The sequence below is a fragment of the Solanum dulcamara genome, chromosome 1 (assembly GCF_947179165.1).
Source record: "Solanum dulcamara chromosome 1, daSolDulc1.2, whole genome shotgun sequence".
Classification (NCBI taxonomy): Eukaryota; Viridiplantae; Streptophyta; class Magnoliopsida; order Solanales; family Solanaceae; genus Solanum; species Solanum dulcamara.
In genome coordinates this window covers 30,856,809-30,868,603 of record NC_077237.1, presented here as the reverse complement: position 1 = coordinate 30,868,603, position 11,795 = coordinate 30,856,809, and the positions used below count along the sequence as shown (strand labels likewise).

Genomic DNA, 11,795 nt, shown 5'->3' with positions numbered 1-11,795 from the left:
AAAAGTACCTTGTGGGGAGAATATATATATGTATATATGCAGATCCTAAATGTTAGTGATATATATAGAAGTAGAAATATACGTTCTCTTATTCAAGATATACGCTAAGGATACAAGAATACATTTTTACATTGTTCATAATCCTAATATATTCCTTGTTAAATCTAATCCTTATTAAGGTTGTTTTATGTATTGAGTAGTCATACTTATATGCTATTTTAGAGCTTTATACATTATATGTACATAGTTGTTGTTCACGAGTTTTAAAGAGGCATATTAAGGTTGCAGTCATACAGTCAACTCGCATATGTACTATGTTTATTAGATATAATCGATATGAGCACGATTGACTCTATAGGTGATAATGGTTATAACTTTATGTTATATTACGAATGGGATAATGTCAGTAGGGAGATACAGTAATAGCTGCAGTTATAGTTCACTATACCACCATGACTGACATGTTTGGTGGGAAGATGTTTACTTTGTTATTACACCACCATGGAAGGCATGTCTAGTGGGCAGGTATTTATAAGTTACTACACCACCGAGATGGACACTCGGTCGGGAAGGGTCACCATTATGATGGGAATAGTATATAGTTCACCATTAGGGAAGTTTGATTTGTATGTGTGCTTACTTACTAGTCTTCCTCTAGAAAGGTTATGTTGCTATCAAATTTCAGCTCTTGGGATCACAGGTTGTTTCTATCCTTAACTATCAGTATTTTGATTTACTTATGTTATAGTTTTCAGTCTTACATACTGGTACATGTTATTCATATTAATGTCCCTTTTCCAGGGGATATTGCATTCCTGATGCAGGTGTAGGTAGAGCCCCTAGTCGTCAAGTGCATTAAGAGTCCAACTTCTGCTGAGAGTTGGTATGCTCTTTTCTTTCAAGAGCTAGGTTCTAGTTTGATAATATTATGTTTTGATCTTTTGTATGGGTAGGCCAGGTCCCATTCCTGTGCCCTATGTTAGTTACTCTTTAGAGTCTTGTATGGACGTATATATACAATTTATTTAATTTTGCTTTTGTGGTCTTGTCGGCTTTTGTTGCTCAATTCATTTGTATTATGGCCTAGCTGACCTTATGTGATTTTTCATATTTTATTTAGTTGTGACCTTGTTGGTCCAAGTTACTGTGATAGGTGTCCTGATTGACCTAAGTGTTACAGTTTCAGATGTTATATAGTCGGCTTCTCGATTCACTCAAAATCGAGGACAGTCTCATCCTCCCCTAATTTTAGGGTGTGACAAACTTGGTATCAGAGCAAAGTCGTATCCTAGGGAGTCCACAAAGCTGTGTCTAGTAGAGTCTTGCTTATGGGTATATTGTGCACTATACTTATAATCATGAGTCTATAGGACATTTAGGAGTTATTTCACTTCTTTCATTGATAATTCGTGTTATAGAGTGAAGTTATTTGTTTATAACATCTAATTCTTGCTATTATTTCAAAACATGCCAGTGATAAGGCAAATGGCTACACGATTGATTGGTAAGAATTTAAGAGAGGGTAATGGTCACCCTCTAAATGAACAAGGAGATGAATTATAGGCTCAAAGCGAGTCTCATAATCCAGGTAATATAGCTCCTTGAGCTAAAACTAGAGCTACCTCGGGCAGACATCGAGCTCCACCATCTCTAGTGATGCATGAGGGTGATAAAGTTGTTGACCCTCTGACACCTATCATACCACCAGAAGCCTAGAAGGATAGGGCATTGAGGGAGCTATTGATTTGATGTCTCATATAGTTGCTGGACAAGAACAATGGTTGGAAGTAGTGGAAGTGCCTAGAGCTCCTACGGGTGAGAGTTTCAAAGCTCGTGAGTTTCTGGGCCTAAGTCCTCCACTTTTCACCGGATTTGATCTAAACGAGGACCCCCAAGATTTCATTGATCAGACATAAAGTATTGAGTATGATGCAGGCTACTATTACAGAGGGAGTAGAGTTAGCAATATTCAGACTACGTGATATAGCTATATTGTGGTGTAAGGCATGGGTTAAATCTAGGGGAACTAATGCACCTCTAATTGAATGGAAGAAGTTCTCCTAGGCTTTTATAGATCAGTACTTATCATGAGACCTTTGATAGGCCCAGGCTGAGCAGTTCTTATATTTGTAGTAGGTCTATATTAGTATGCATGAGCATAGCCTCAAGTTTAATTCCTTGGCCAAATATGCTCCCCATTTGGTGCAGACGATGGAGGATAGAGTGTATTAGTTTATGTCAGGTTTAGGGTCTCATGTGGCTCGCAAATGTTTGGGATTTTCTAGTCAGCTAGATATAGATATTGCATGGATGCAGGCTTTTGCTCAGTGGATTTATTTCATGAGGTACGAGATACACACAAAGAGCAAGAGAAGAGGAAGAAAGCTAGGACTATGGTCTTCTACAGAGAACCTCAAAGGGACCTTGGAGCTCAGTCATCCAGGCAGTTACCTAGACTTGCAGAGAGTGCTCTAGCCCATATACAGGGTCAACGGAAGGATTGGAGTTCATTCCCTTCACAGCGGCAGGAGCATTTAGAGGAGAGAAGACAATCATTTCCACATTATGCTCAGTGAAAAAATTACACATTTTAGACCAAGTTGTCAGGGGCAGAATGTATGTTATGAGTGTGGGCGTCTGGGGCATATTAAATGATATTGTCCAAGAAGAGAAGAGGTCGTATGGTTCAGCAAGCAGGATCATCAATAGCTTTATCACCTTCGATTCACCTTCCTAGTACTGCTCCTATATCTACTTCAGGTTGTGGTAGGAGGAGAGGGGGAGATGCATCTAGTTCAAGGGACGTGCAAAATCGATTTTATGCATTAGGTAGCCGGTAGGAGCAAGAGGCATCACATGATGTACGCTGATTATTCATTCTCATATATTGTATGCTTTGCTTGATCCTGGTTCTACCCTCTCTCATGTTACTCCATTGGTTGTATATCATTTTGAAATAAACCATTTGTTGTTTCTAGTCTAATTGGTGAGTCTGTGTTAGCTAAAAGGGTTTACCAAAATTTTGCAGTGTTGGTATGTGGTAGATCTACCCTGACTGATCTAGTAGAGCTTGATATTGTTGATTTTGATGTTATAGGCTTGAAATTGGCCATAATTGTGTCTAGATTCATTGAACGAACTTGGGAAATGACATAAATAACCCTCATTAAAAACTAAATTTTGACCCTATGAGATGGCGCTACAGTTGTAGGAAGGATGATGACTTATCCTGCAGGTTTGAGAAAAGGGCAAGAATTCTAGTCTCTGAAGTTTGCATATGAGTTGTTTCGAAGACTCATCTTCTTAACTACAATTCATCATTTGGACTCATCTTGTAGGTCATAAAACCTGCAAATTTAGAGTCTCTAAACCTTCACTTACGAGTCGTGATTATTACTTGTCAGTATGATCATAAGTCGTCAACTTGACTCGTCTTGCATGCCTAAAACCCTTCAAGTGTAGAGGTCTCTGAAGTTTGATTATGAGTCCTCCTTACAAATCGTCAACCGGATGATGACTCATCCTATTGAGTCATAGGAACTCCTTCAGAGACTTGTCCTAAACAAGTGCAAGGACAACATCTACGACTTATTTCTATGAGTTGTAGGAACCTCTATGAATCGTAGAGTGGGTTATACACCTAAAATTTGTTCTTTTTTTCTTGAGATTTCTCCTTCTTTCTAACTTTTTGATGTCCGGGGTCTTACAATATCTCCTCCTTGGGAACATTCATCCTCGAATGAGATTAACTTATCATAGGAAAGATACGAGAAGAGGACTAGCAACCCAACATGATCATGATGACATCTTATAATGCATAGAACATGGAAATTTCACCTCAACATAAAACATGGCTTTTTAAAAAAAATCAACTTTCATGAACATGTATGCATATGAATAGCATAAGAGGAACTGAATACGTAAGAGTTTAGCTGACTTGAATATGAATAACTTAGTACATTTGGCTTGAGTAGAGGAAAAGAGGTACGGGTATCGTCTCATCATATCCTCCTCCGCTTCCCAAGTAGCACTTTCTACTTGTTGATTCCTCCACAATACTTTGACAGATGCAACCTCTTTGTTTCCTAACTTCTTAACTTTCCGGTCTAAGATTTCCAATGGAACTTCCTCATAAGTCCAGTTTTCTTCAATACTCACATCTTCTAAAAGGATAATGGAATTCGGATCACCCATGAATTTTCTCAACATAGATACATGAAATACCGGGTAAACCATAGCTAATTCAAATGACAAATCTAACTCATAAGCCACCTTACCAACTCATCTCAATATCTTATAAGGTCCAACATATCTAGGGCTTAGTTTTCCTTTCTTACCAAAATGCATTACACCCTTTATGGGTAAAACCTTCAAATAGACCCAATTATCCACCTCAAATTCAAGGTCTCTTTTCCTCACATCGGAATAGGACTTTGACGACTTCAAACCATCTTCAACCTATCTCTTCACCTTTTCTATAAATCTATTACCAAATCTGTACCAATCAAGGCCATCTCTCTTATTTCAAACCATCCTACCGAGGACCTACATTTTCTCTCATACAATGCTTCGAAAGGAGCCATTTGGATGATAGAGTGATAACTATAATTATAGGCGAATTCAATTAATTGCAAATGCTTATCCCAACTCCCTTTAAGATCAATAACACATACCCTCAACATATCTTCTAAAGTTTGATTTTCTTTCATGCTTGACCATCGAATTGAGTATGGAAAGTGGTACTTTACTTAACCTTCGTATCAAGACCCTTTTAAAATAACTTCCAAAAGTGTGAAGTGAATTGAGTACCTTGATTTGATATAATAGACCAAAAGTGTGAAGTGAATTAAGTACCTTGATGCGATATAATGGACAAGGGTACACCATAAAGTCTTACCAACTCTCTCACATACAACCTTAGCATAGTCTTCGACACTATAAGAAGTTTTAGTTGGTAAAAAATGAGCCAATTCAGTCATTCAATCCATAACAACCCAAATGGAATCATATTGCTTCTTAGTACAAGGCAAACTCGTTAACTTCCATATAGTAATTTCAATGTCTTGGACTAGACCTCCCGGCCTTTTATGCTTAACGTTGACTTATTGGTAATTAGGACACTTAGCCATAAACTCCGCTATGTCCTTCTTCATGCCATTCTACAAATACACTTCCCTCAAATCATGATAAATCTTGGTGGAACCTGAATGAATCAAATATCGAGGGCTATGAGCCTTATTTAATATCAACTCTCTTAAGCAATCAACATTAGGCACACACAACCGACCTTGATAATGGAGTACACCATCTTCCCCCGGGGAGAAAGCCTCAATGGATTTTTTGGCTACTGACTTTTTCAAATCAACTAACACTGGATCATGATCTTGTTTGGCCTTCACATCCACCATAAGAGATGATTCTGAAGCATTATGCACAAAACATGTCATGACCCAATCCCGTAAGACGCGACTGAGATACAACCTGGACCCCCCGTATACATATCTATCAGCTGTGGTCACATTGAATTGTAAATAAAACAATATCATGTAACAGATCCCCACTGGGCGATAACATTTTCATAAACCTATAGCCCTTTTCGTTTGTATCACAACATGACAAGGTACGCAAGCCGATAAGGCTGCCATAACATAATAATATGTATCATATATCATGTAGACCCAGCTGAATCAAACTGACATACACAACCCACGTATACATGTCTGCAGACCTCTAAAAATATAAATGACAATAAATGGCGGGACAAGGACCCCATCATACCCCCGAATGGACAAAATAATTTTATACATCAGTGGAAAGTATCAAAAACTAGGCCCCGATACAATAGAGCCTCTTCCAGCTGAGCTGCATGGAATCCTAAGCTGATGGAATCCGAACACCTGTATCTGTACCTGCGGGCATGAACACAGCCCCCCTAGAAAGGGGGTCTGTATGATATATATACTGAGTATGTAAAACATAAAATAATACAACTGGAGGTATATTCAGAATAGAGAAGTAGGGGAACAAATTATCAAATCAAAGATATGTAACTATACTCTGTGAATCAAAAAAGCATGCATGCTCAATTTATACAATATAGTCGGCCCATTCAGGGGTCTGGTGAATCACATCTGTAGGACCATCAAAGGACCGCACCATCACCACCTTATTACAACACATAATCATATATATACATACGTACCCGGCCCTCTAGTGAGGGACTCGGTGAACAATGTAGTGAATTGTGCACGATAACGTACCCGGCCTGGGACTCGGTGAAAAAAGGGTTACAGTATACACGAGTAGAGTAGTGAGTAACTATATGCAATTTAAATCATTATCAGAGACTCTACAAAATAAGAAAGTTAAGCTTTTGTTTGAGGACCCGAGTAACGGTGTAGTCATCTCAAGTGTCCTCTAAATGCCATTATGGGCTATCTCAAAAGTAATCTCGGGGACCCTAGATAGTTATTAACATAGGGCCAAATCATTTATGGAATCAAAAATACCCAATCTCATATAGTCTTTAAGACTTGGAGCCTATATATTTGGTACCTCTTTAACATATAAAAGTTTCCTGGGAAATAGTCCAACTACTGTAGGAGTTCAATATTCAGAAGTAAAAAAGAGATGTTTAAGAATGGAGTTACCCTGGAGCTCAGATCATATTCAACTTACAACTAAGACAAAGACATGCCCAAAAGAAGAAGGAGAATAAGCTTTATGTAGTCTGTACTTTCCTTCAAGTGATCTTCATATACATATTTCATACCCGGCCCATTATGGGGCTCGGTGAACCACTATGTCATCATAATCTCATTTTCGTACCAAATACATATCAAGGGAAATGAGAGATAGTTGTACATACTTATACCAAAACATGCCAAGAGAAAGCTTTACATACCTCTTGTGAGTTACTCTTTATCCCATTCGCCTCGTCTTCCTTTGAACCTATTCAACATGAAAGTAATACGAATATCAACAACTCTTAGCTTTCCAGCATCTTAGGTTGCACCTTAGCATTCCTGGAATCTATTTCCTTTTCCGTCTCTTCGACTAGTTCTTTAATTAGGTAAGGCGTTAACGAAAATTGGGCAGCACCTCCCCTATAATGTGCCCTATCCGAATTTCCAATCACACCCTTAATAACTACAAACAACCAACAACAACAACCTGCAACATATATACAATAAAATCACACCAACCTTACATAATACAAACCCTAAACAACTCACTCAAAACTATCAAAATGTGAATTCTGGACAGCTTACTGTTTTTCCTTGTCGCTTCATTTCAAAGGGGTAATTGAGGAAAACTGGATTTACGTCCTTCATAAAAGTTATAGACATGTGTCTTAGGGTTGCATAAAATTTAGATTAACCCCTACATCAATTCTGTACAAAAAGATATGCCCAAAACACCAACAATAGTCCGTGTAAGATTTCCAAAACCAAAATCTGCGCAGTACCTCCTCTACACTTCATCACCCTTTTTTGAGAAGATGAAAGCAAAAATGGATTTTAAAGTATAAATCGAAGGTATATACCTATGAAATACCTATGAATCACCCGAAACGAAGCTGTACACAAGAAGTTATACCAATATTACTAACAACTGTCCCTTCCAAAACTGGGTTTGTTAACTAGTTTTTTAACGTTTTCCCTCTTTGTTCTTTCAACTTTCTCTCAAGTTCCAAGCTAAAGAATTAATTCCGTAGAAATCGTAAGATATATATATACACCTCCATGGGGTTTTAGGAACATCATAGATAATTAATTCGCAGAGAAAAATTGGAGAACTAACCTTAGTTTCTCCAAAATTGCCTCTCTTATCTTCCTCACGTTTTTTCCTCTCCTTGGCTGATATTTTTGGATAGAAACTGAAGTTATACATCACATAACACACATATATATATCTCTTTAGAAGGTGCCACGTGGTATCCCCTTAGGGGTGACACATGGCAGCCCCCTAGGATGCCACCTGACTCGTGCAGCCTATCACACGCCACCACGTGGTAGCGGGGTCCACCTCCCCCCAAGCAGGAAGGTGAGTCACCAGCTTGCTTGAGGTGCTTGCTTTTCACCTGCTTGCTTCAGTTTCATAAGTTTGGAAACTAGTTTTTTCTCTCTCTCGTAGGTACGTCACCTCACCTTATTTTAAAAGCCTATGTAATCCGTGCTACGCAAGTTTGGTATGTCCTCCAGTAGCTCAAGTATATAAGACTTTTACATTAATATCTTGTGTAGGTAAATCGAGTCCTACGACTCATTACTTGGCCTCCAATTCCTTTCAGATTCTTACGACTCTATTTCCAACCTTTCCTACTATGGGGTATCATATTTTCCCTTCCTTAGAGTCGTTTGATAGTGTCGTAGATTTTCCAGCTCACATGCTAACTTCTAAGGAACTTTAAGAGACATTCTGAGTTTAAAAGTGTGGGGTGTAACATCCTTCCCCCCTTTAGAACATTCATCCCCGAATGTTAAACAAAACTTTTCTTAGCACCTTATACAAATCGTAGGGAGATTGTTTTTTACAGTTGCCATAACACATACTTCCATCCAAGTGCTTAATATATAAGTTTCAGGAGTTGGGGTTACCTGTAGACATCGGAAATAGGTGCGAATACTTGTATGACATGTTCTCTTCAGCTTCTCTGGTCATCCTCTTTCTGGTTTTGGGTTTGCCACAGTATCTTGATGGAAGTCACATCTTTAGTCTACAATCTTCTAGTTTGCCGATTTAAGATGATGATAGGTTGTCCCTCATAGGATTCAATTTCTTGGACATCATCTATGGAGAATACCCTGGGTGGCTCGTCAGTACCTTTGTGAAGCATCCCTATCTGATAGACTGGGCATTTAGTTTGCAAATAAGGTGGTAAGCTCAACTTATCGACCACTTTGCCCACCTTACGAGCAACTTGATACCATCTAATATAATTTGGTCTAAGTTTCCTTTTCTGGGTGACCATGTTATGAACATCCAATAATCAATTTGAACTCTATATGTTGATGTTGATTATCTATATATCATTTTTGCCGACTCTAGGCTTTTAGTCAGTAGCTTGCTTAATCATGTCGGGGCCCTTTTAGCTTAGTCTTTCTAACATCTACCCATCCACTAGGGGACATACATGTCCTACCCTACCAGTCTTGTACGGGGTAATTAGGATACCAGAGTGGTAGCCATTATGATAGGCAACTCGATAGGTGATAGATAATCATCCCAACTATCTTCGAAGTTAACAACACAAGCTCATGACATATCTTCTAGCATTTAAGTTGTACGCTTTAGCCTGGTCATCAGGTTTGAGGGTCAAGTAGTATATGAAGACTTATCTGTCTTCCCAGTTTCTTTGCGTACTGATCCTCGATAGTTAGCTGTAACTTGGGCTCCTGCGTCTGTGGTAATAGCAATGGAGACTCCGTAACATCCCACCACTCTTTTACCCATAATTTTACACCTTCTCGGCTGAGTAGGTAGCCTTTGATTGAAGGAGCATGGGCTAATATCATTAATCCCTAGGTAACATTCCCTCCAAAGTCATCTGTCGACGGAGTGCAAAGTGAGTCTTGTAGCCCTGGTCATATTATGGAATTTTCGGCCGCGTGTATTACTTCCTGTCTTTCGTAATTTACATCAACTGGTACCCTTAACTTTTGGTTTTTTTTTTCAATCATCAGAGTTGGCTGCCAAGTGGTGTCGAAATTCCCTCGTCTACTGGCCCATATAGTCCTTCTGTGGTTTTCCTCTCATTAATTGGTACTATATTGAAGAGCTGTGGCATTTGAGTGAGCCATCAGTTAGCAGTTAGCTATTCCTTCTTGTCTTACTTAAATCCTTTTTACAATACCCTCAATGTAATGTATAGTACTCTAGGAACATAATCTCATGTCGTTCCTCTGCTGCTGGTTCCAATTCTTCCATCTCGCGTGATCACACCCGCACTATTGCACTAAATTCCACCAGAATTTAGAAGTTAAGCGTGCTTGGGTGAGAGAAATACTGGGATGGGTGACCTCCTTGGGAAGTCCTCATGTCGCTTCTCATGGTAATCCTTGCAATAATGTGTGGGGCACTCAACTTAGCCCAAGATTTATCTTAGCATCATCTCACCAGTCTTTATGTGTTACCTTGCCCTTTTCTCTATTAACTGGCAATCGATATAGGGGTAGATCTTTAGTTTCACTATGACCATGTCCCTTTTTTATCATTTTGGTTTAACTCCTCCTATTGTATTCCCCCCTTTATGTACACACCCATTCATTGGGGTTGGCTACTGAGTAGCGCTAAAGTTCGTTCATATAGTGACCTTTAGATCCACTTTGAGATCTGTCTATCATTAACGTGTATAGTCCTGAAGAAGTTTGGCATATGAACTCACCATCCTGTAGTAACCAGTTAGTCCTGTCCGTCTTATTTAAACCATTTCACAATTTTTCCTTACCCCCGCTTGTAACCTTCTTGACACATTCTCGTGTCATTCTTTACCTTTACGAGAATATGAGAGAGTGCAAGAAATACCTTGTCACACTTCTTTTTATTTCCTTATTTACTCCTTGCTCATCTTCTACCACAGGAGTCTTGCTATTTCTTTTCCTTGGTTATTTATCTATCGCAACATCATTTGCGACTAACTCTATAGCCAACATTTTTTCTTTTGGTCTAGCATGCTGTCATTATCCTTCATAATGTCTCTTGAGTTACTCGATATCTTTTCATGGTTACACTCTTCTTTTTTTATACGCAGCGGCCTTCTAGTGTTATGTTGTTCAGGGTCTCGTTACAAACTTCTTAATGCTGCCTTATGTAGCATTCTGGCTTCCATCCAATTATTGGTGGCTTCTTGACCTTTCTAACTTGGTTTGGTAAGATATTTTATTGAAGTTTATACGTCCATCTCAAATATATTGCCATATCAATTGCCTCCTCCTACTCTTTCCATTTTCTCATTAACTTCCTCCCTTTAGAGGGTACTCATACTTTCATCTGCTAGTACCTTGCTCTATGTCTCTATGTCCAGTCTCAATTTCGCCCAATATCTTCCTCCAATCTACTTGGTACTGCATCATGTCTCCATCTATCTGCATATTTTATAATCGGACTATCCGCGTATGGAGCCTTGGCTAAATTACGAAGCGACGAGAACCTTTCCATATTTAATGTGATGTCTTGTCTACTAACCGGTACTTGAATAATGTGACCCAAGGAACAACTCATCCAGGGCCACCTTCTACTTTTCCTTTTCCCAGAATTACTTCACACATGTAGTCGTTCCAACTCCAATTAGGCAGTGCAAGTATTTCGACGATAACTATTAAGGTTTCTTGAAGTAGTAGCTTTATCCCCAACCTATATCCTTTGCTTCTTGGGGCGAATAAAAGTTGCGCCATTTGTTCCTTAAGTTTTCCATCCTCGTCCCTTAAGGGTTCCACTATTTCTGGGGCGACGTTGTGTATACGCGTCATTTTTTGTATCTTAAGCCCACGCTCTTACTGCATTCTCAACGCAGGCCTTTAACTTAGTCAACACATACTAAGTACGTCTTACTAGTGGTTCCACTTTGTCCCTGCATACTCGTATCACTCTGTTCAATTCATACTTACATATCCCCCTTTTAATTCGTGTTCATGTTCAGTTCCTGACATCTTTTTGAGGTGCTTCTGTTCGAAGATATTTCCCCAATTAGTCGGTGGAGAACTATAAACTATTATCATAAACCATTTTCCAACCATTGTTTGAAGAAGCTAGAATCTCTTAAAAATCACAGTACTTCTTTTAATACTTGACCT

The 11,795-nt window shown here is 38.9% G+C and overlaps 1 pseudogene; it reads left to right on the top strand.

The window, feature by feature from the left end:
* The first annotated feature begins 9,931 nt into the window (after positions 1–9,931).
* LOC129904474 (5S ribosomal RNA) lies at positions 9,932–10,051 on the top strand (annotated as a pseudogene).
* The last annotated feature ends 1,744 nt before the right edge of the window (positions 10,052–11,795 follow it).